The following is a 26,413-nucleotide window of genomic DNA, read 5'->3' as shown; positions in this document are numbered from 1 at the left end:
AAGGTCACAGTAAGAGTTTTCAAGCCCAATACCATATAGGAAATCAGAAAGAGAGATCTATAACATGGGGGAAGAAGTGAGTTTGGAGTCCATGTGGATGAAATACCATGATGGAACTAGGTGGTGGTAACAGAAACAGTAGTAACTTCAGGCAAAAGAATGAAAAGAAAAGAAAATGTGAAATATTTCATTGGAGAAACAACTTACCTGGAATATAGTTCAAGGAGAGAGAATTTAAGTGTATTACCTGAAGGCCATGATCAAATATAGAGCCTAGACATCATATTTCAAGAAATTATTGGGGCGGCAAGGTGGTGCAGTGAATAGAACACTTGCTCTGGAGTCAGGAGGACCTGAGTTCAAATCCGACCTCAGACACTAACACTTGCCAGCCATGTGACCTTGGCCAAGTCACTTAACCCCAATTGCCCTGCCTTCCCCCCTCCAAAAAGAAAAAAAAAAAGAAATTATCAAGGACAACTGCCCTGGTATCTTAGGTCCAAGGATAAATAAAAGAATTCATTGAACATCTCCTGCAAGAGATTCCCAAACAAAAATTTCCAGCAATATTATAGCAAAATTCCAGAGCCCCCAGGTCAAAGAGAAAATATTTAAGCAGCTGGAAAGAAATTGTTCAAATATCATGAGGATATCACTGCGCCACAGTCAGGATCACTCAGGATTTAACAGTTACTACATTAAAGGAGAACAGAGCTTTTAATATGATATTCAGGAAGGCTAAGGAGTTAAGATTACAAGCAAGAATAACCTATCCCACAAAACTGAGTATAATCCTTCAGGGGGAAATGTATAGTTGATAAAATAGAGGATTTTCAAGCACTACTGATGAAAAGAATACAAAACTCAAGAGAAGCATAAAAAAGTAAACAAGAAAGAGAAAACATAAGGTACTGTAGCGGCAAGCACCCCAAGCACGTCCTCGGGGTTTGTTGCCACCACAGGTTCTTGGATCTGCTTTGTTAAAGGAAAGCAACTCAAAATGGGTTAACAAGCTTACTTTAATCAGTCAGACATATATTGTTTACCTTGTTCAGGGGAAAAAGGACAGCACCCCAAACTTCAGAATATACAGACAGAATTATCAAGACAGAGAAACAGATCAAGTAGACAGTTTCCAAACTGTCCAACCATTACATCCATACCAAATCAACATGTGGGTTTTTCAAAGTCGGGGGGTTCTCAACAATGGCTTCCCAGAGTCTCATCTGATCAAATCACAGAACACTTCCCAAAGTGAGCCTCAAAGCAAAGCCTCAAATCAGGGTTTATATAGCCGGCTCAGAGAATGTAACAACCCTCTTGACCCACTGGCCAATCAAAAAGTATCTACTGAAAAACAAGCCTCCCCCCCCAGGCTCCAGGTGTACTTTAGCCTAGGGGCAGGGAAGATCTTTAAATTTTCATTTCCATTACAATATTTTATTTGCTATGTTCATTAAGTAAATTGGTGTATAGCTTTTTTTTTTCTCTTTCTTTGCTCTCTCTGATTCAGATCACTACTATATTTGTGCCACAAAAGGAATTTGGTAGGACTCCTTTACCTATTTTTTCAAATAGTTTATATACCATTGAGATTAATTGTTCCTTAAATGCTGGTAGATTTCACTTGTAAATCCATTTTGGCAATTTTTGGCAATTCTTTTTGGCATTTTTTTCTGGCAATTTTTCCTCAGTGAGCTCATTGATAACTTGTTCAATTACTTTTTCTCTGATATAGGGTTATTTTAATATTCTATTTCTTCTTCTATTAATCTGGGCAGTTTAAATTTTTGCAAATATTCATCCATTTCACTTAGAATGTCACATAATTATGTAAAATAAATCCTAATAATTGCTCTAATTTCCTCTTCATTGGTGGTGTTTTTTTTTAATAAAATAAACTCCTAGTTTTATTTACTAGTACAATGTTTTAAAAAAATTTCAATTTTATTAATTTCTCTTTTAATTTCAGAATTTTCATTTTTGTGCTTAATCAGAGATTTTTAATTTGTTCTCTCTCTGGTTTTTTTGGTTGCATGCCCAATAATTGTTGTGCTCTTTCTCTCTTTTACTGCTTTACATATTTAGAGATATAAAATTCCCCCTAAATACTGCTTTGACTGTATCCCACAAATTTCAGTATGTTGCCTCATTATTTCATTCTCTTCAATGAAATTATTGATTGTATCTATGATTTGTTCTTTTATCCACTCATTCTTTAGAATTAGATTATTTAGTTTCAAATTAATTTTTGCTTCCATACCCCTTAACTGAATGCAGTTTTATTGCATTATGGTATGAAAATTATGCATTTAACATTTCTGCTTTTCTGCATTTTTGCAAGGTTTTTGTACACCTATGATGGTTAATTTTTGTGAACATGCCATGTACAGCTGAGCAAAAAGTATAGTCATTTTTATTCTCATTTAGTGTTCTTCAGAGGTCAGTAATATTTAGCTTTTCCAAAATTCTGTTCATCTCCTTAACTTCTTTCTTCTTATTTTTTTTTAATTGTTAGATTTATCTAGTTTTCAGAGGGGAAAGTTGAAGTTCCTCACTAATATAATTTTACTGCCTATTTCCTTCTGTAATTTATTTTACTTTTTTAAAAAGAATTTGGATGCAATGCCATTTGCTGCATATATGTCTAGTATTGATACAACTTCATTATCTATGATGCCTTTTAGCAAAATGTGGTTTCCTTGCTTACCCCTTTTAATTGAGTCTATTTTGTTTTTTGCTTTAAATAGATTCACAAAAAAATATTTAAAATTTCCACTCTTCTCACCAAATTTTTTAAAAGCATAGTTTTTTTTCCATAAAAATATCTGTATGTTAATAGGTAATGAATGTATTGTTCCCCAACCTCTATTAATTCCAGTTCCTTCCCTCCATTATTTCCTGTTTATCCTGTATGTATCTTGCTTATATATATTTACTTCCATGTTATCTCCTACATTAGATAGTAAGCTCCTTGAGGGCAAATGCTATCTTTTGCATTTTTTTGTGTCCCTAGTGCTTAATACAATGGTTGACACATAGCAGGTACTTAATAAATATTTAATGATTGATTGAGATGGATTGTCATTAAGAGATATGGTTCTGGTTGAAACTGACCAGCCACCAGATGACTCTGGAACCATCTTCAGGTCAGACAAGCCTACAAGTCACTAGTAATTGATGATTATTTCTTCTTGGAATGAGTTAGTGAAGATAAAGGATGCATATGAATATAGATGACTTTCTATGGGAATTTCTGGGACTTGAGAAACTTTGAGGCGATGAACATCTCTAAAAGGATAGCTTATTTCTCTTCTTATCTGGAAGAAAGGGGAGAATTGGAATCTCAGTAGGGTCAAGAAATTAGCTTTATACGAGGTATAGAATGCACATAGTGATGGGGGTGGGGGGAAGAATAGCCCTTGAATAGTGCTGCCCATTGGCAGCTGTTTTGACTCTGAACTTGCCAGAAGCAAGAGGGTAAAGACTATAGTTATTCTCTCTCTCTCTCTCTCTCTCTCTCTCTCTCTCTCTCTCTCTCTCTCTCTTTCTCTCTCTCCCTCCCTCCCTTCTTACATTCCTCCCTCCCCTCTCTGTTTTTATTCTGAGAAGATTTAAAGGAAGTGAAAGAATCACTGTGGTACCTTGGGAGGGGAAAGGAAGGAGGAGGGGAAAAGAAGGAGAGGGAAAGAGAGAGGGAGATGGAAAGCAAGAAGTTGGAGACACTTGAAGTTGGAGTTGGGGAAAAAAGATAATTCTACCCAAAAAGTTACTCAACTTTGACCTCTGATCAGTACAATCCATGACCAACCATGCCTTCATGTTACTTAACTGTTTATATCCTTTGACCCAACAATGACAATACTAGACTTATAACCCAAAAGATAAAAGAGAAAGAAAAATAACATTTATGTGTAAAAATATATTTAGTAGTTCATTTTATAATGCCAAAATAAACTACTGGGGCCCATCAGTTGGGGAATGGCTGAATAAATGTGGTATATGAATATATAGAGGAAATATATATGCATACACATACATATGGAAATTAGTTCAGAGAAACCTGGGAAAACTTGTATGAACTGATGTAGAGTGAATAAGAACAAGAACAATTTATACAATAACAACATTGCTAAAACAATAAGCTTTAAAAGAGCCAAGAAATTTGATCAAGGCAATCACCAACCAAGACTTGAGAGCACTGATGGTGAGCTATGCTACCCACCTCCTGACAGATAGCAAATGGATTCCAGATGTAGAATGACGCATATATTTTTGGAAATGGCCTATGTGGGGACTTGTTTTGCCTGACTGTGCATAGTTGTTAGAAGAATTTTGTTTTTCTTTTAAAATTAAATGGATGGGAAGAAGAGAAAATGCATGTTAATTGAAAAAGAAAATGAATTTGAAAAAAGAATTACATGAACATTTCAGTATCTAGTACTATTCAATTTCTACTCAATTTTTATCACTGAAGTTTTCTCGGGACATCTAAATTAATCCAATCAAACCCAATAAACATTTAAATGCCTACTAATTATGAGGCACTTTGGAAGGTGCTAAGGAAATAAAAATAAATAAAAAGGACCCCTTCTTTGAAGGTTGATTTATAAGGTGGTGCTGTTATTGTTGCTATTTAAAATAGGCAATATCTCCTACTGGGGGATGTGTCACTAGGGGAAACAGAGGTAGTACATTGCCCTTTTCCTGAGTTGAGCAGCTGAATGCCTCCTAAGCCCTTTTATTTCCATATTTCGCAGAAGAAGGCAGCCAGTGGTTTCTTGCCTTTTGAGTCTCACCATTGTATCTCTAACTCAGAGACTACCCTCCCAGTCAAAGTCCCATAGACTGGGATTTTTGTGATCATATCTGGTCCCATTGAAATTCATATGATCTGTGTTCTATTTCAGTTAGGTACTATGAATATCTTTTTAAAAGATGGGAAACAATTGTCTGTATCTTGGTTGGTCTGCAAGTCCTAGGCTAAATGGGGTGTAACATAAGCAACTTTGTTGGAGACAGGATTTTAACTCCCTTCAGTATCCCTTTCCTGTCTTCTACTGATATCCTTCCCTCCCCAACACATGGCCCTGGCTCCTCTGTGTTCTTAAACTGTCTCCTGGTTGCTGAGGGTTCTGTTCATTCATTCTACAAACACACGCACAACTCTCCCTTTGTCTCTATCTCTTTCTCTTTTTGTCTGTTCCTGCCTTTGTCTTGGTCCCTCTATCTCTATCTTTCTCATCTCGGTCTCTCTCTTTGTCTCATCTATAGAATACCAAGTGAGATCTAAGAAATGGGTTGGGGTGGGTATCAGTATAGGCTTCATGTAGAAGGTGGACCTGATATGAGCCTTGAAGCAAACAGGATTCTGAGAAGTAGAAGGTGAGAAGAAAAGGCATTCCAGAAAGAATGAAAGACACTAAGGTATTAATGACAATAGTAACAATAGTTAACATGTATGACATCCTTCACAGTTGGCAAAGCACTTTACAACTATTATGTTATTTTCCCCCCTTACAAATTTGGGACATATTTTTTACTATTATTTTCCTCATTTTACAAAATAAGGCAACAGGGACAGATAGGTTAAGTGACTGGCCCAGGGTCGTACCAATAGTGTCTGAGGCAGGATTAAAATTCAGGTCCTTCTCATTCCAGATTTGTGACATTTGGCTGACCTAGGAAATGGAAGAACAGAGAGCAGGAAGTGTACCGATTTAACAGTGCTTTGGAGCCTGAGGTTGGACTCCATATTATGGCATCCTTTCTTGGTCTCACACTGTGTGCCAGACCATTCCTGACCTCTTCTGATCATTAATCATCATCATATTTATATAAGGCTTTTTCTGTTTGTAAAATACTTTACAAATATTAACTCATTTTGTTGTCACAACAACCCTTGAAGTTTGGTGATATTATTATCCTCATTTTACAGTTGAGGAAATGGAGGCATATAAAGGTTATGTGACTTGGCCAAGGTCACACAGACAGCAAGTATCTGAGGCAGGATTCCAGCTCAGGTCTTCCTGAGATCAGTGGCCTATTATCCATTGCTCCTAGCTGCTTCATTAGCTGACCTCATGATCTGTGTCCCAAGGTGTTATACAGTCATTGTTTTGGTGAACCATTGGCTAACAGGGCAAACTAGATTGAGCTAAAATGTGAATGGCTGAAAAGTATTTCATGTCTTTTGTCCTTTCCCTTTCCCTCCACATATATTGCAAGTGCATCTTAGCTGAGACCATAACTGATGCCCTTCCTTAGGGAGAACATGATATGAGAATTCCAGGTATCATGTTAGGGCCAGTGGAGGTGATATGTGAGCCCATTTATTACTGATTGCCTTGCCTCCCACAGCAAAGGTTGGCTCTCCACGGATCTCAGACCTATAGGATTGTAGTGTGCAACCACTCCTTCAAGGTAAATTTGGCTTTAGGATTAGAGATGGAGGACATCTTAAATGAAATTCTCACCTGGAACAGAAGTTCAATGATTCAGATATTGACCTTGGTAATTCTCAACTCTTCCCTGACTGAAAATTGGGTGGGTTTTGAACTTAGCCCTGGAGGCTTTTTCTTGTAACGGGAGCCATGAGCAAACATCTTGAATTCAGGGAGTCCACTGCTTGTCTCCTGAATGTGCATGTATTGAAGCATTTTACTATGTCTCCAGGAGGCCAGACAAGGCAGGTCCCTCCTGACAAATGCTCCCCTATAACTCTACTGTGGAGTCATGTATGTCCTGGCTTCCTGCACGGAAATTGTTTCTGGGCTGGATTACTGCTTTGCAAATGAACAGCATTTTTCTGCTGTGGTCTTGTGGTCTAATATTAAAACATTTTCACAATGGAAACCCGATGGATTAGATCATTTTCCCTAGGTTTGCATCCCAAGGGACATCTAACCTATGTTGCTTGTTTTAATTAAATTACCACATTTTCCATATGATTAAATGCCTGAATAATGAAGACTTATGGGACTGAATTTTAATGCACCATACTTTAGTATGAGCAACAGGGGGAACATATGATTTTATTTTGAGTGGAATCTTTTCGTAGCAAATGTTTCACCTCTTCCTTTTTGTCTTCCTTGTTCTCTTTCAGATCACATGAGTGTTAGAGAAGAGTAAGACAGAACATGATTGGGTGTTAGGCAGGAGGTGCGAGGGGGAGTCACTGATGAGAACCTTGAAGAAGAATGGGAAAGCTGGAAACTGGTACTGGATTCTGGGTATGTGCCAATGCTGCCAAAGTAACATGATCTGAGGACTGCAAGGGATCGGGTCGCTTACCACTCAGATGCCTTCCAGCTGTCAGGTATGTCTGTAACTGATACGTGAGCCCATCAGTATGGATAGTCACGGGGTGTCAAGAAGGAAAACTCTATGTAGACACTAAAATTTCCAATGATATACAGTCTTGTTCCTGGTCTCATGGCGGGAGCGTCCACAGGTCCAAAGCTATTAGGTCAAGATGGAAAAGAACATCATGATTTTGTTTAAACACTTTTCTCAACTTTGACTATGAAACTAAAGACTCAAACTCTCTTCAAAGTGTCAATAATGTTGTGAATTCTTTTGCCAGAACTCATTAAATTCTAGAATCTATTTATGAGATCAGCTCACCATTGGACATTTTACAGCCCACTTCATTGCTGATGAGCACGATGAGGCAAGCTGCATTCAGGGAAAATGTGGTGATCTCGAGGAGAGGGATTTTATGACAGTTTGATCCTGAGGTAAATTAGCAGAGAATTGGAGAAATTGTAGATGCTTTGAAAAGCAGCACTGCTTTTTATTAGGATTATCATAGGATCTTATATTTAAAGACAGAAAGGATCTCGAGATGGCCAGCTAGTTTAACATCTTTATTTTACAGATAAATAAATCTGAGGCCCCCAAAAGTCAAATCTTATGCCCAATATAACACAAGTAGTGAGAAACTGAGATTCAGTTTTAATCAAGTTCTCTGATTTCAAATTTTGTTCTCCTTCCCTGTGTCATGGAATGAGATCTCATGAGGGTTGGGGGTAGATGGGAAGGGATGATGGCATCTTTTATGAGTTTCAGAAGAGTATTATTTCCAGATTCCCTAACTTTAGCCTTCTCAGAACTAAGCCTAGAGCAAGAAATGCCAGGTAAAGACATGCTCACATTATTTTTACCCTATTGAAATTGAATGACACTTTTTTCCCATTTCTTTACAACAGGCTTTGACTTCTTCCTCTACAGCTCTCTGCCTTTAGTTAGAGTACTGATGTATTTCTCTTTCTATAACTTATATTTGCCTGCCCTATTTCCCTTCTTTCTGGAATTATAAGCCCCTTGAAGATGCCAACATTGTCCATTCTCCAAATGGACCATACATTTACTACAAGAAATATATGAAATGTTTTGATGATTGGGGAAAAAAAAATAAAGACCTTTGAGGACTATTTTTCATTATTCCATTGTTACCCCTTCCTTTTCTCACTTGACAGGCTCTTTAAGAAAATCGGAAAATGAGAACTTTAGATTCTGACTGGCAAAAAAAAAAATCCACTCAGCATTATCTTTATAGTTAAGAGATTTATTTCCCAGCTTACTAGCTCACTGAAACATTTTGAGAAATGAACTGTTACATTTAAACATGAGATCTGCTTCCCTTACAATTCACAAGGTTTATTCTGTTTCCTTTTCAAGTTGGGAAATGATGTTCTAGCTACAAGACATTGACAATTCCAAGCTTCCCGCAAAAGGTCATCTAGCCTACTCATAAATCCCACAGAACCTCCAAATGCAAACCATTTGGGCAATGGACTGAATCATCAGCACATGCATTGATGTTAATCTGTTTGTCTATGCTGGGGGCCAGACTCTGAGTGGCAGAGGGTACCAGCTTTATGGCCTTGCTTTTCTGCTTAAGACTAGCATACCATTTGGCATACTTCATAGAGCATCTGGGGTGGGCATCTTTTTCCCATGATTCATTTCTTCTGTCTAGTATCATACCATCATAGTTATGGTGATTGTGGTTTTCTCCACTCCTTCTTGCCCTCTAGCAGTAAGGCAGTTTGATATAAAATGGAGCTGTGGGAAGGAAAAATTGGGCTTAATGCATTCATGGAGACCTTCAAATTAAGATTAATGACTAAATCTGTGTCCCAAATATAGATCTATTTAGAACGTCATGTATCTTAGTTTGTCTCAATTAAGAAACACAGGCTGAGTGGTGACCTTTTGAGATAAAAATAAAATTTGTACAGTAATATCAATCGTGTCTGACTCTTTGTGACCCCATTTGGGATATTCTTGGCAAAGATACTGGAATAGTTTGCCATTTCTTTCTCCAACTTATTTTACAGATGAGGAAACTGAGGCAAACAGGACTAAGTGACTTGCCCAAGGTCACACAACCGGTAAATGTCTGAGGCCTGATTTGAACTCAGGAAGATGAGTCTTTCTAACTCCAGGCCCAGCATCTATCCAGTGGGGTTATGGGATTCATGATGAACCCCTAAAAGGAAAAGACCATGTCTCTGAAAGCAACCTAGCCCCAGAAATTTTCCCACACAACCCAGACCCTCAGCCCAATCCCTGGCATTTTTTCCTGAGGCATCTGGCCTACTGGCATACTCAAAAATCCTTTAACTGCCCTTTCACTATGGCTCTCTGACCACTTAATCTGGCCCACCCCAGGCTACTTGCCACTCCTTAATTCCATCCAAGTCTTTTTCTGTATATAAATACTAATCTTACTCCCATTAAATTATGCAGATTCTTAGAATCTCTCCTATTTGTATTGGCATCACAAATACTGCAGATTTACTAGAAATCTTGTCTACCTAACAGTGTTATAATAGTACTACTCTGACTGAAAGGAGGCATGAGTAGTCAAATTCTTTTGAGTCAGACCAGGGTTCTCAGCACCCCAAACACATATTCACTGTCACCTATCTGCCCTATGATTGATATACATACATATGTATATATATATATACATGTATGTATTTATATCACACACACATATAGCCTATACTTATATGTGTATATATGCATTGTGTGTGTATATATATATTATATAAATATAATACATTATCTCTTTATTTCTAAATATGCTAATTTATGAAGTTTACACATGTATGATTATAGTAACAATTGTTAGATTGCTAGGTGATACCATGCATAGAGTGTTAGACTTAAAATCAAGAAAATTAATAAATTCCTGTCTCAGAGGCTGATGTGTGGCCCTAGGCAAGTCACTTAACTTCCTCACCTTCAGTTTACTCATCTGTAAAAGGGAGATAATAATAGTACTTGTCTCATAGGGTTATTGTGAGATTCAAATGAGATGAAATATGTAAAGTGTTTTATAAACCATAAAGTACTATATAAGTGCCAGCTATTAATATTATTATTATCCCATCATAAAACTTATATAAAATAGAAATTAAAACAGATAAATGATTTACTTATTGATGTACAAAATATTTTTTCACTCTTACTAAAATGATAATTAATGATGCTATTTTAGTCAAAGAAATGTAAATGCATATGCTGCATCAATTTGGATGATGTTGGTATATACTTTGAGACATAGGAATTCCAAGTTGCTTCTTTTAATACTTGTCTTTAATGATTCTCAAAGGCAAAACAAAACCCCACAAAACTATGTAGATCCAAATAGAAGAAAGGAATCATTGGTCAAGCTTGCTAAATCACAGTTTGTATTTTTCAATTCTTTTAACTAAGTACTAAAATATTTTTGTGGAAATTCAGCTAGGAAATTTCCATGTCTTATGATGTCAATACGCTGTTTTTGCAAATTGACCACAAGGTATTGCATTTTCATGTTTTTAACATAGGAGTTCAAAACCTGCTGTGGACAATTTAAAAAAAAGAACTGGAAATTCTGTGTAACTCTACTTCTCCAAGCCTAGAGTAGTTTGTTGTGGGAAAGTCCTAGGGTGCTGTGTTCTGCATACTAAGGGCTGGGGTGGGGCAAGGGTGACACCTGCTTGACTGAGAGACCCTGGAATGTGTAAAGTTCAATACTTGCTTAAGTGAAGAGATTTCAGATTCAGAGAAACTGGGAGGAGAGAAAGTTTGATAAGAGATGGGAAGAAAGAGGTGAACTTTTGAATGATGGATGGGAAATCTAGAACTGTAGACATGAAGGGAAACTGGCCCCAGATGTAGTCTTTAATTCCCAGGGTCTGCAACCCTAGCAAATTCTAAGAGCAGCGTCTCCCTCTCTCACCCAGTAGGTGAGATTTTTCTTGTTAAAGTTGAGGCCTTAGCTCATTCTAAGGTGAAGAACTGATTTGGTCTTGTATATTCTATCATTTAATCTGTACAACCTCTCCAATGTCTATCTACTACTACTACTCAAGATTGTCTTTTGTATAACCAGCTTTTGGTGGGAGTGACCTAAGCTGGTGAGAGTAAGCTTCCCTTAAAAACATAATGAGAAAGTTGCTTTTTTCCTGAGCACCAAGAGAATTATATCCCTAGAGTAGGTGATGTGTTACTATGGTGACCACATGTGTAGCCTCTCTTGTGAAGGCAAATTAGGCAATCTTTTGGCTCAATTCTTACCTGTCCTTTGACTACTGAATGGGTGTTGCCTCACAAACTGAGACTTCAGTAAGACTGAGACCTTAGCTAAAAAGACCAAGATCCTATACTGCATCTGGGGCCATCACCGGTCATCTTGACCTATGTCTTTTTTTAAAAAATTATTGACTCTCATTTCTTTTTTTTTTTTTTTAGCAATCAGGGTTAAGTAACTCGCTCAAGGTTACATGGCCAGGTGTTTCTGGGTGGATGCTAAGTGTCTGAGCCCAGGATTCGATCCCCAGGTCATCCAGACACTGGAGCTGGTGCTCTTACTCGCTGTGCTACCTGGCCGCCCCTTTAGACCTATGTCTTGCCACTGGATCCCTGATGACTTTGGAGGAGAGAGCAAGGCTGATGACTCTGCACAGCCCTGCCTCACTTAAATCCAATTCACTTGCAAGGCAAGACATCACCCTCCTGATTGGTCCTCTTCAAGAATGAAGGATGAATAACAACGGTACATTTTAATAGCTACTGGTGGGGCTTCCTGACTCCAATCCATCCTCCATTCAGACACTAAAATGATTTTCCTGAAGTACAAACCTGATCATGTCACTCCCCTTTTCCATAAACTCCAGTGGGGGGAGGGGGCATCTCAGTCATCCTAACCTATATTTCCACTGGACCCAGATGGCTCTGGAGGAGTAAGTGAGACTTCAGACCTTGCACAGCCCTCCCTCACTTATATCCAATTCACTTGCAAGTCATGGCATTACCTCCATGACATCATGGTCCTCTTCGAGATTGAAGGACCAGCAGCAACAAACTCTGATGTTTCCCTGTCACCTCTGGTATCAAATGCAAAATCTTTGTCTGGCATTAAAGGCCTTCATGACCAAACGCACTCCCCTCCTTTCCAGTCTTCTTGTACCTTAAACTCTGCCAAATACTCTGACCCAGTGACTGTGGTCTCTGGCATGTTCCAAGAACCTGACATTCTCTCTCAATTCAGGGCACTTTCTCTGGCTGGCCTCCAGTCCTGGAGTGCTTTCCCTCCTCCTCTCCAGCTATTGCCTTTCCTGGCTTCTTCTAAGTCCAGAATTAAATCTTCTACAGGAAACCCCTCTTAGTTCTAGTTCCTTCCCTCTCTCTATTACTTCCTGTTTATCCTCTGTATAAGTCTTGTGCTTACATTTGTTAGTGTTTTTGTCTCCCCTCCCCCATTAAACTGTAAGCTCCCTGAGGGCCGGTGGGGTTATCTTTTGACTTTTTGTCACCCTAGTGCTTAGTAGAGTGCCTAGTGTGTAATAGGTGCTTAATGAGTGCTTATCTACAACTGATTGACTTCTAAATAATGATAGTAATAGTTATTATTTATGTAATGCCTGCTATGTGCCAGGTACTTTGCTAAGCACGTTAAAAATGTTATCTTATTTGATCTTCACAATCCTAGGAGGTAGGTGCTATTAGCATTCCCATTTTACACTTGAGGAAACTGAGGCAAACAGAGGTTAAGTGACTTACCCAAGATCACACAGTCAGTAAGTGTCTGAGGACAAAATTTGAACTCAGGTCTTCCTGACTTCAGGCTTCCTCTACCCACTACACCGTCTAGTTGTGGTAAATGTTTAATAACTGGTTCTCCCCGCCACCCAAATGTACCCATGACACTCTTTAAAGTTTAACCTGCTTTCTTAGCATTTTCTCCATCATTTTCTTAAGACTAAATAATCAATCAAAAAATAAATCAAGCCCTGACTTGTAGTATTTGCTATTCTCAGGGGCTATTCTAATAAATATTTATTTGCTATAATATTTAATGGAAAGGGCTCTAGCACACATCTGGCTAAGCAGCTGTTGCCAGTCACAATTTGAATGGGAGGAAGTGGAATAATTGATATAGAGTCATTGGATTTAAACCTGAAAGGAACTTTTGAGATGAACTGGTGTGATTTCCTCACTTCACAATTAAAGAAACTAAGATCTGGTGAATTTGAGTTGTGATCTTTGGTCTTCAAGTAACTTGGTGGCTAGTGTGTGTATTTCACTGATCTGCTTTTCCTAATCACCAAAATTTTCCAGTGGGAGAGACTCAAACACTTTCTTGTCATTGGAGGTCATAGTGAAAGGCAGGAAAAAAAATAGGATGGGAAAGTGATATAATGGGAAAAAATGGTGGATAAACAGAGAGACAAGGAAATATAAAGAGAATGGAACTTTAAACTACCAAAAATTATTTTTAGAGGTAGAAAAAAATATCAAAACTCATCTGGAAGAATAAAAGGTCCAGAATATCAAGGGAATTAATGAAAAGAAAAGCTAGGGAAGGTGACCTCACATAACAGATCTTAAATTGTATTACAAAGCAGCAATCATCAAAAGCACTTAGTAATAGCTAATAAATTGAGGGGGTAAGGGGCAGCCAGGTGGCTCAGAGAGTAAGAGTACCAGCTCCAGTGTTGGGACGACCTGGAGATCAAATCCTGGGCTCAGACACTCAGCACCACACCCAGAAATAACTGGCCGTGTAACCTTGAGCAAGTTACTTAACCCCGATTGCTTATAAAAAAAAAAATTGAGGGGGTAAATTAGTGTAATAGGTTAAGCACACAAGACAGAGTAGTCAATGATTATAGCAATCTACTGTTTGACAAACCCAAAGACCCCAGATTCAGGGATAAGAACTCACTGACAAAAACTGCTGGGAAAAGTGGAAATAGTAGGGCAGAAACTGGGCATAGACCAACGTCTGATACCATATACTAGAATAAAGTCCAAATGGGTATATGATCTAGGTATAAAGGCTGATACTATAAAGAAATTAGGGGAGAAAGGAATAGTTTATCTGTAAGATTTATGGAGAATGGAGGAATTTATGACTAAAGAAGAAATTGAGAACATTATGAAATGCAAAATGCAAATTTTTTTTTTTACATTAAGTTGAAAAGATTTTGCACAAACAATGCCATTGCAACCAAGATTAAGAGGAAAGCAGAGAACTGGGAAAGAATTTTTACAACCAGTGTCTCTGATAAAGGTCTCATTTCTAAAATATATAGACAAGTGAACCAAATTTATAAGAATACAAGTCATTACCCAATTGATCGATGGTCAAAGGATATGAACAGGCAGTTTTTAGAGGAAGAAATTAAAGTTATCTATAGTCATATAAAAATGTTCTAAATCATTACTGATTAGAGAGATGCAAATAAAAAAAATATCAGATTGACTAACATGACAAAACAAGAAAATGATAAATGTTGGAGAAGATGTGGGAAAGTTGGAACACCAATTCATTGTTGGTGGAGCTGTGAACTGACCCAACCATTCTGGAGAACAATTTGGAACTATGCCCAAAGGGCTATAAAAATGTGTATTCCTTGTGACCCAGCAATACCACTTCTAGGGCTGTATCCCAAAGAGATCATAAAAATGGGAAAAGGACCCACATGTACAAAAATATTTATAGCAGTTCTTTTTGTGGTGGCCAAGAACTGGAAATCTAGGATATGCTCATTAAGTGGGGAATGGCTAAACAAGTTGTGGTATATGAATGTAATGGAATACCATTGTGCTATAAGAAATGATGAACAGGCAGACTTCAAAGAAACCTGGAAAGATATATATGAACCGATGCTGAATGAGGGGAGCAGAACCAGGAGAACATTGTACACAGTAACAGCCACAGTGTGTGATGACTGATTTTGATAGATTTAGCCTTCTTAGCAATACAAGGACCTAAAACAATTCCAAAGGACACATGACGGAAAATGCCAACCACATCCAGAGAAAGAACTATGGAGTCAGAATGAAGAATGAAGCAGACTATTTCCCTTTTTGTTTTGTTTTATTTTGTTCTTTTTTCTTTCTTTCCCATGGTTTTGTCCCATTCATTATATTTCTTCTAGGCAACATGACTAACATGGAACTGTGTTTAACAGGAATGGATATGTAGAACCGACATCAGATTACAAGCCATCTTAAAGAGCATATCAACAATGCAGTATTCACAATGCCTACAGTAACTACAAATATGCTGATATGGTTATTAATCACAAAATGTAACAGGCTCTCTACATGGGGAGGTATAGCTAGAACATTTATTCAAATACCAGAAACTGAGTCCCCAAACCAGCAAGTCAAAGCCATCACAGTAGTTATTGCGTTGGCACATATAGTTAATGTAGTACACATCCACATTCTTAAGCCTTCAAAACAGAACAGGGTACCTCAGGCAAAGATCCTCCTCTCCTCACTCACAGCAACTACTCAGCATCCATGAAGCTTTCTCCCAGCATGTCTGGGTCCCCTGTCTACCCCCCTGCCTCCAGTTCCTGACCCCAGCAGGAATCCTCAGCAGAAATTCTGGCTGGCTCAAAAAAAAAAGAAAGCTCAAACTTCAGCCGCCACTTCCAGTCACCACACTGACTCTAGCTTGGCTCCCCTTCCTGCTACATCAGCAAGTTCAAGGGGCATGGAAGATCTTCAAATCCCATAACCATTAAAAAAAAGGGAGGGGGAGAAAATCTAAAACTCATGGAAGTGTATGTTGAAAACTAAAAATAAATAATTTAATTTAAAAGAAGAGAACAGAACTTTTCCAATGATTCACATCTTATGGATATGGGAAGCATGATAAGGGGAGACAAATTCTCCTCCCTCCACCATCACAAAAGGCTAGAACCAGGACTCTTGACCCTTCCTTGCTGGACTGAGATCTGAGAGAGTGGGTACTTATTCAGTTCTCATTACTCCAGGTCCTTTAAGGGGCCCTCTCCTTGGAAGATGGAAGGCTCTTAATACATATTTTTTCCCCTCATTTCTAATGAAATAATGAATCCTTGGACCTCAGAAGTGATACATCCTTGGAGAATTTAATTGAATGAAGCAGAAAGAAAAGGAAATAGGGAGGTGTTGCAGGTAAGTGGAGAAGTCTGAGGTGAAGGTGGGGGGGTGAAGGCAGAAGATGAGAAAGATGAATGGTAGAAGAAAGGTCACTTCTAAAGAGTTGAGGTGTAGTGAAAAGACAGAGAAGTAGGGGTACTCAAAAAAGTCTAGAAGAAAGGCAGAATCAAAGTGTATGTCATGTGATAGCATGAACGTCAAGAAGGCCTGGGTTCAAATCTCAGCTCAGACCCTTCCTGACTATGTGACATTGAAAAATCTCTTACCCTCTCTCAGCCTGAGTTTCATCGTCATTAAATAGGAATGATAAAAGTCCCTACCTCCCTGGGTTGTTCAGAGGATAAGAGACAAAAGCTCTTTGCACACCTTTGCAGCTACATATATAAGAGCTAATATCATCTTGTATCTTGAAAACCAAATCCCACCACTTAATTTAGTTCATGTTCTTCCATTTGGAATGGAAAAGAACTCAGTGACATAAAAGTAAACCTTCGGGAAAGTAGGGGGTCTTCCCAGATCTATCTTTTCTAGATGAAATGATTTTTATGCATAAAAGAAAACGAAGGCCATTTCACTGTAGGGAAGCTGGATTCCATTTCCAAGCCTTCCCAGCTTTTTTTCTTAGCACTGCAGAGGCAATGATGAGTCATATGGGGGAGCCATTTGCTAATGCCTTGGTATTAGCTCCTTCCTTGGTTTGCTTCTAAAGCAGATACATTTATCTTTTCTGGGATTATTAAACCATCAATACAGAATAACAGTGTTGAGATGTTCCCAATTCTGTTCCTAAACTTGGCAATTAGAACGCGTCTCCCTGATCTGATTTGAAGCTCATTGGCCTTAACCAAAAGCTCGGGCTGCTGCTTTCCTGGCCGGCGGTCAGCGATACGCCACACCTCGAAGCCCTTAAGGAAGGACTCGAGTTTAAGTGCAGCGAGATGAAGAACTGACAAGAACGGTGAAATCCAGAGCGATGACTTTCCCCTGCAACTCATCTGGAGACAGTGCTGGTGAAATGTCTGTGCATACCTGCCTAATTGAGAGAGGCGTGAACGTAGCAGAGTGCCGAAAGCAAAAACGCCGCGCTTTGTGCAACCCGCAGCAGATAGATCCAATTATTTTTCTGGTTGGGCTACTGTCTCTGCTGACCCGTGCCAAGGTGGTATCTGCTGTGCGGAACAAGGGAGAAAACTGGCAAGAATTTGGCCGTGGATCCCACCAGAAAGCCCTCACCCAAGCCCGTGGCTTTGCTGAGTGAAATGATGAAGCCGCCTAAGAAAAGCTAGCTGCTTTAATCCCTGCGCGCATTCCAGACCTTGTACTCTCTCGCTGACTACCACGTTCGGAAACAATAGACCCTCAATAGAGCCCCTGAAGTCTCATTAAAAGAAAGAGGGATTGATCCTCACATTTCAGCAAAAGGCCTTTCGGATCTGATAAAGGGGAACTTGGTAGAGGCTTTGAACACCTCTGGGCAGCCTCTCCAAAGGCTCGCACAAGAAAATGGGCGCTGGCAGGAGGTTTTTGAGCTTTCGCTTGAAAGAAGAGAGGGCAGACCAAAGGATTCACATTCAGTGCAGCTGGGCTCGTAGCACCGTGGTTCATGGTAATTAGTTGGCCAGTGAAAAGCAGACAGCTCACAGTGACTGTGGGAAAGTGACTTGGTGATTTGCTATTGCCGGGTCAGGCTCACTAAAGAAATGTCTATTGAGCACAGGCAAAGAAGATGAAATCCACATAATGACCAGCTGGATATTGGGTGTGGTGACGGCGCCATCAGTCTTGAGAAGATAATTGAAAGTCTGTTCAGTGGACCCACCAGAAGCTATAATCTATAAGCTGGAGATAACGCTTAAGGGGTCAAAAGGAGTCTAATGGATGGGGCGTTGGTGAATGGGCAGCCAAAGGTGTCTTCGTCTCCTCATTCTCATTCATTAGCTGAGATTTTAATTCTGGGTGGGTGGGGAATTTGGCATACAAATAAAAACTGTCATGTTCTACATTTGAGTGCCTCTCCTAATTGAACACATGGAGAATAGAATGAAGGACAGAGCTGTGAGAAACCCAGAAATTGGCTGTGAGAGTTATTTGTAGCTGAAGGCTAATTTCAGAATTATTTACTTAGATTTGACCTTGCAACAAGTAGACAGAGAAAATACAGGAGATTGGAGAGGCTAGGTGGTGCAGTGGATAGAGCACCAGCCCTGGAGTCAGGAGGACCTGAGTTCAAATCTGGCTTCAGACACTTGACACACTAGTGGTGTGACTTTGAGCAAGTCACTTAACCCCAACTGCCCTCCAAAAAAAAAAGGCAAAAATATAGGAGCTTGTTTTATAAAGAAAATCAGATCTGAAAGATCATAGGTTCCAACTCGTACCCTGAAGACAAATCCTCTCTACAATATCCCTGCCAAGAGGCCATCATTCATTCATTCATTCATTCACTCACTCACTCATTCATTCATTCATCAAGCATTTAATAAGTTCTTGCTATATGCTTGGTTCTATTCTACCTGGTGGAGATACAAAAGCAAAGTGAAACACCTTTTGACACAAAGAAGTTTACATTCTATTTGGGGAAAGAACATGCATATAAAAGGCATCATGGTAAAATAAAAGAGATCTGGGTTGCAATTCAGAAGTCTTGGGTTTGAATCCTAGTTTTTCTACCAGTACAATTTTGGTCAAATAACAATTTCTCTGAGCCTCAATTTCCTCATCTGTAAAATGGGAGGGTTGGACTAGGTGACCTTTGAGGTCTCATTTAGCTTTCTGAGTCTATGAAACTAAGTATTTACAATATACAGGCAGTAACAACAAGAGTAACTTCAGTGTGGAATGGGGAAGATGATCATAATTGGAGGGGTATAGGATTGGCCCCTTGTTTGAAATGGCATTTGTGCCTAGTCTTTGATGGAATCTAGGGAGGCAGTCTATGAGAAGTGGATAGGGAGAGAATTCTAGGGCACTCTTCGGGCACTGTTTATGTACAGACATGGAGCTAGTCAATTGAATGTGGTGTATGAGGAATGGTAAATAGGCCAGTTTGGCTGGAATGCAGAGGTCATAAAGGACATAATGTGACAGAGCCTGACAAGGTGGACTGAATCAAGCTGGCAGTTATGTGGAGGTTGGATTGGAGAGGGGAGAACTGAACAGAGGGGGATCAATTTGGTGGTGCCATCTTGCATACCAGATGCACCTTACTCTAAGCTGCTTGGCTCATTCTGTGTCCAAATCCAGATTTACTTGTTTTCTGTTTCAGGGAGGTTATACTAATATGTATGAATGCAATTTTCTCTTGATAACTGGCACTAAGAATTAGTCCCAGGAATTAGAAGAGATTCATTCTTTGTGTACATAGATAACCTCCCTCTCAACTGCTTTTGAGCAAGTAAAATACCCACAGATTAGTAATTGGTTAACCACATTTTGGTCTTAATATTGGCTTTTAGAAACTAGATGGACAGAAGTTCAAAATGAAATTTAAAGAAAGAGAAATAAGTTTTGGAATAGATACATTCTTTCCTGGGAAGGGAGAAGGGAGAGGAATAAAGGAGAATGAAAACACAACATTTCATCTCTTGAAATCCTCTTCACTCAAGATCCTGATCAGTTAACTTCTCCTCAAAGCAACTTTCTGTTATCACAAATTGAAAGTATCCTTCTTTAACTTTTCTTAGTCCTCACATGAAACTCAGTCTGTGCTCTTATATTTTGCCTTTTATCCTATATATTTGTGTACATGAACTAGTTTCCATATTACATTAAAAATTTCTTGAAGAAAGATAAAGTCTGGTTGTCTTGCATATAGTATTGAAAGAAAGCATGACTTAATATATTAAGTAAGGCTGAAATGGAAAGGAACTACATATCCCATGAAGTCTGGGCATGAATCATAAATGCTAACTGCAGAACAAGGCTCCATTGCCCATGGAACTATGTGTCCAAAGCATGGGGATTGAAGGAAAAGAGTTTGGAGGAGAAAGGGGAATTATAAAGTTTGCTGATAGGTTGGTGAGCAGTGTCAACAGCAAACCTTATTGCTGAGTTGTAAAAGGAGAGTCTTTCCTGGAGGAGGCAAAAGAGAAAATTCTGACTCTAGGAAATCTGGTCCTTATTCATATTATCTTCATAACTCAAGTGCCTGAAATAATGTCATATTCATAGTAAACACTAAATAAATGCTCATTCAACTGAACTATGTTTTACTATTCATTTATGTCCTGATTCTTTAATTGGTAACATCAAAAATGACTGATTACAATAGCTGGATATGATAACTGGGTACGATACTTAAGTCTTAATGTCTGACTCTTTATGACTCCATTTGAGGTTTTCTTGGCAAAGATACTGGAGTGGCCATTTTCTTCTGCAGTTCATTTTACAGATGTGGAAACTGAGGCAAACAGGGTCAAGTGACTTACCTAGGCTTGCGTAGCTACTAAGTGTCTGAGGCCAGATTTTAATTCATTAAGATGTATTCTTGGTTCCACACCCAAAGCTCTATCCACCCCCCCACTTAGCTTAACCACTGTAAGTCTAGTGCTATAACAAAGGGACCACAAAAGCTCAGAGAAGGCCTCAGTCAGCACATATTTGACTTACTTCCATTGTGGAAGGAGACAACGATGCAAAGCACCGCTGGTTTAGAATATAAACTTCTTTGCAAAATCTTGTAAAGGAGAATGAAAGAAAATTGTCAGTAGTATGATCTCATAAAGCAGTGAGAAGCAATGGAGGGGAAAACCGCTTTAAGGAAAACTTGGCAGGAGATCCAGCTAAACAAGCCATCCCAAGGTCATTTAAGAATGAAAGTGGAGGCATCTGCTTGCCAAAGTTATTCGCCATCATGATGGAGGATCTTCAACACCGAGTACAAGTTAAAGACCATTTCTTTGGAGATGCCAAAGGTCTCCAGATTTCAATGATGACATATGACCTTGTTCTGTTAGCATTAATCTCTGAAACATTGCAGTGTCTTCTAGAAGAGTCTTGTAAGCACCCAAAACAGGTTGACCCAATTATTCACACAGGAAAGAGCGAGAAGATAAAGAATGTTTATTGTCTGGATAGACAGACCAAATTTTAGATGGGAAAAACCCATAGAGCTGGCCCATCAGTATGTAGATTTGGGATAGATGGAATAGATGGCTAACAAATTGAGTCTAAGAGTCAAACAGTGGGTGGATGGGATAGATTGCCTTTGGGAAATGTCAAAGATCCTTTAATGTACTTGAGCTTCTTATGGAAACAGAGGCCTATCTTCTTAAGACCAGCATTCTTCTGGTATTGCTATATGGCAGTAAGACATGGAATACAATGGTCTTAGAAGAAATAAAAATTGATATCATTCAGAGTCAATGGTGTGTTTCATCGTGTATGTGATCAGGCTGCAACACATAATCAAAGAGGATCTTCAAAGAAGAGGAATAAAAGGTGTCATCAAGGAAATATGTAATTGTGAGAGAAGATAAACTGGTCACATGGCAAGTGTAAAGAATAACAGGTAGAGAAACACAGTGATCTACTTTTATCTCTGCAAAGTTAGGCTAAAGAAAAGAAGGCCTCCCACAGGTTGAGTGCAGCTCTGGCAGCGTACATATGTAAGGCCATGGAAGAGAGTTGAACAAGATGGACAGGAATGAACGGCTTGTGATCTGCATTGAGGAAGGGGACTCCCAAATCAGCAAAAGTCTTAGAATCATTTGATCGCTTGTGTTCTTACTATTGTTTGAATTCTATTTCTTGTCTGAATCTATTACTACAGTGAAACTGAATACATGGACGTGATATAATGACAGACATTCCTAATCTTCTACCAGGGCAGTAGTTAAAAACAAACCCCAGAGAGAAGATGCTATCAAAATGCCCTACCATTTGAACCTAAATCCTTACAGTTCCAGAACTGATTGGACTAAAGGTTTTATTATGCACACACAGACACAGACACACATGTCTATGTGTGTCTGTGTATAATATATACACATATTTATATGTGTGTATAATATATACATGTATATTTATATGTGTGTCTATTTGGAATTGATGACACATAGTAAATGTTTATTCAATTGAGTTTGAACTCCATGTAGGATGAATAGGTCAAACAGATTAAAGCAGGCATATGGGGATTTAATAATTCCAAAAGTATAGTAAGACTTTCAGGGAAGCAATGATAACTGTGTGGACATCATTGATCCTATAGTGGCCGGGAAGAATGACCTACTTTTATTGAATAGATGAATTTCTTGAGTTAAAGAAACAAGTCTAATTTAAACCTTATTTATATTTTCTTTAGCCTATTTTATGTGTCACATAGTAAAGTAAAGATTGGTAAGCCAGGCATTGTGTTAACTTCTGGGATGCAAAAAGAGGCAAAAGATAGTCCATACACTGAAGGGGCATACAATCTAAACGTGGAGAACATACGCAAAAAAGAAAAAAAAAGAAAGAAATGATATACAGGATAAATAGGAAATAATTAGGGAGGGAAGTACTGGAATTAGGAGGGGTTAAGGTAGGATTTTAGTTAGGATTTGTGTGGAGAAAAGTTTGTTCCCCTTGGGGTGGCTAGGTGGTACAGTGAACAGAGCACTGACCCTGTAGCAGCAAGCAGCCCGGCATACCCAGGGTAGCTGCTGACACAGGTTCTTAGATCTGCTTTTCTAAAGGAAAGCAACTCAAAATGGGTTAACAATCTTGCTTTAATCAATCAAACATATCATTTACCTCATTCAGGGGAAAAAGGTCAGCACCCTGAACTTCAGAGTATACAGACAGAAACATTTCAAGCAGACAGGCCTCCAACTGTCCAGCCATTACATCCATACCAAATCAGTTACCAGAGAGGGAAGCATCAACATTTGGGTTTTTCAAAGCCGGGGGGCTCTTAACAGCTGCCCAGAGTCTCATCTGGTCAAATCATACAACACTTCTCAAAGTGAGTCCCAAAACAAAGTCTCACATCAGGGGATTACATAGCCTTCTCCTGGCTCAGAGAATGTAACAACCCTCTTGACCCACTGCCCAATCACAAAGTGCCAAGGTATAGGCATTCCTGAAAAACAAGCCTCCCACCACAGTCTCCAGGTACACTTAACCTAGGGGCAGGGAAAAATCTTAAAAATTTACATTCCTATAACAGACACTAGAGTCAGGAGGACCTGGGTTCAAATCTGGTCCCAGACACTTGACACTAGCTGTGTGACCTTGGGCAAGTCACTTAACCCCTATTGCCCTCCAAAAAGCAAAAAAGGAAGTTTGTTTCCCTTCCTCCAAATAGAGTAGGGTTGTATATATCTATATTTTGCCATATTCAGAGAGCAAGATTATTCTTTGGATGCAATTTATGGGAACAAGGAATATTTTACAGAGTTCATCTTCAGTCATGAGACCATGATTTGAGTAAACTGTATGACATTCTGATGAAGTGGGAGTGGTTTGCAGGGTATGAAGAATGAGATTCTTTTTGACCAGCCCAAGAAGTGAGATATTTTGATCATATTCTTAAAAGTCTTTCTCTCCACAGTGAGATTCAGAGGTTAAATTGAATGATCACATTTAGCCATAAGAACTATAATGCGAACAATGAAGTTAATAATCGAAGGACATTTTATTATTATTCCAAGCTTCTTTCTGAAACAAATATCCATCTTTTAAACACTAATATTCTTCCAGTGCTGTCAGAGGCCATGAGTAATGGAACACCACATTCTCCAAAGAATTGGAGTAGAAGCCAATTGGAAATAAAAAGGAACATGGCAGGCAGGAGCAGGATGCAACACATTATAAATAAGAACAATTATGGAAGAGATACAAAGGATTTCATCAGAGAAATGATTAACAAAAAAAAGAGAGAAAGATCAAGGGACAGCTGGGAGTTGATGTGTTCCATGGAGATCCACCAAATGGCAAGAGAAAGAGCCAACAGTTCCAAGGGTCTTAGAATACTGGGAGGATGCCCCCTCCTCAATTCCAAAGATAATTCATATGAACAAAAACTTGACAGTCATGAAGAATGAGAAGTCATGGATAAGTTGAAATCTTCATCTTTGGAGGGAACACCTGCATCAAAAATTTCACAGATCCATTGAAATATCAAAATTATATTGATTCAAATGGAATTGTCATTGGGAGGATGGGATGCATAGCAATAATTGGTGTCATATGATCGACTGTGTTCTCCTAAGGTCATGAGGGATTACAGGATATAGGGAAGAGGATTCAGAGACAACAAGGAGTTCCAAGTCTTAAAAGAAGGAAAAGAAGTAGTCCTACTTCATTACTTCTTCATACTTCATTACTTCTTCAGAGTGAGTGAAGAATTTCTTCTCTCAACTTTTTTGTGGAAATGTAGGATGGTTTCCATGGAAGGATCAACCTTGTCTTTGCTGCCTTTAAAAAGCTTTGAGCAACTATGAAGAGAATCTGTCAACTAAGAAATGAGATCACCACGAGGAAGGACTCAGTTCTGGAGGGAAATAACTTTTCCTTGTGCTTTCACTTATCATTGCTGACAAAAGAAAGGCAGTGTATCTTGCTTTCCTCCCTTCCCCATCCACCACTGGCATCTGATAGTGGAGAACTTTCCCAATAGAACACACCTGGTCTATCAGAGAGAAAGTTTAGAGTCCAACTGTGAAGTGAGAGTTCTCTCTGTTACTGAGGAGTTGGCTTATGGAAATGAGCAGGTCCCAGGAGAGAAACTTGTCCAAAGCCAATGGCATGAGGTCACTACATTCAAAGCACCCAAGTTCTGCAGTGTAGTCTTGGTCAAGTACGTTTGCTACATGTGAGTTTCTTAACCTTCAATAAAATCCTCTTCCTACCTTTCTAGTCTTCTTGCACCTTACTCTTGCCCTTTCCACCCCCACCACCAACATGTACTCCCTTGATCCTGTGGCACTGGCCTCTTATAAAAAATTTTTTTTGTCTTTATTAATTTATTTACTTTTAATTTACAAGATTCAATTCCACAATTTCTTGAGTTTCAAATTTTCTCTCCCTCCCTCCCCTCCCCCACCCCCAATGGTATACAATCAAATATATGATCTACAAATACTTTCACATTAGACATTCATCAGGTTGTAAAGACAGATTGTATCAGATGGAATAAAAAATGGTAAAGAGGAAACAAAACCAAACAAGAAAAAGAAAAACATCAGGTAGTTTGCTTCAATCTGGATTCATACTCAGTTCTTTCTAGTTCTTTCTCTGGATGTAGACATCTCTCTCCATCATGAGTCTTTTGGGGCTGACTTATATGAATGCATTGCTGAGAAGAGTCCAGTCTGTCAAAGTTGGTGGCACTGGCCTCTTTACTATTCCTCACACATACTACTCCAACTTCTCATACTGAACATTTTCACTTGCCACCACCATGCTTAGAGCTCTCTCCCAGTCATCTCTACCTCCTGCTTTCCTGATTTCCTGTAAGTATCAGCTAAAGTCCTTCTCCAATCCTCTTTCCTTCTGAGAGTGTCCCCAATTTATCCTCTCTATATCTTGATTATACATAGTTTCTTACATACTGTCTCCCTCATTTGACTCTGAGCTGCTTGAGAACAGACACCAGGTTTCTCTCTCTGTGTATGCCTAGTGTTTAGCAGTGTCTTGCACATAGTAGGTATTTAATAAGTATTTAATTAATGCTTATTGACTGACTGCAAGCAACTGAGGGAAATTATTTTTCTATTATATTAATAACCAATTATTAGTTAGGATCCAGGATTTCCCCCCCCCCCATTCAGGGACCAGCCCCTTAGGTCAGCAAGTCTCTGGAAGACAAGACTGATAGATGAGAGTGGCTAATCCTTGAGATACCTATTTCTTGATCTTGGGCACAACCCCACCCGACTAGAAGACCTTATTTCTGTTTAGAGTGTTAATGGAATCGAATCTAGCTGAATTCTAGACCCCAAAACATGAAGTCTATGTCCTTGTACCCTTTCATTAGAGTTTAGGGTGA

General features: G+C 38.9%; 1 long non-coding RNA gene across 2 annotated transcripts in view; it reads left to right on the top strand.

The window, feature by feature from the left end:
• The first annotated feature begins 7,016 nt into the window (after positions 1–7,016).
• Positions 7,017–26,413, top strand: part of LOC138163694 (uncharacterized) — a 443,738-nt gene continuing 424,341 nt past the window's right edge. For both annotated transcript variants that reach the window (XR_011168897.1, XR_011168896.1), the window contains exon 1: positions 7,017–7,318. This is a non-coding gene — a long non-coding RNA (uncharacterized lncRNA). The remainder of the gene's footprint in view (positions 7,319–26,413) is intronic.

The sequence above is a fragment of the Petaurus breviceps genome, unplaced genomic scaffold (assembly GCF_028583685.1).
Source record: "Petaurus breviceps papuanus isolate PSGF00001 unplaced genomic scaffold, PetGlider_PUasm1.0 126, whole genome shotgun sequence".
Lineage (NCBI taxonomy): Eukaryota > Metazoa > Chordata > Mammalia > Diprotodontia > Petauridae > Petaurus > Petaurus breviceps.
Note: the sequence above shows the minus strand (reverse complement) of the source record. Positions and strands in the feature narration are given on the sequence as shown.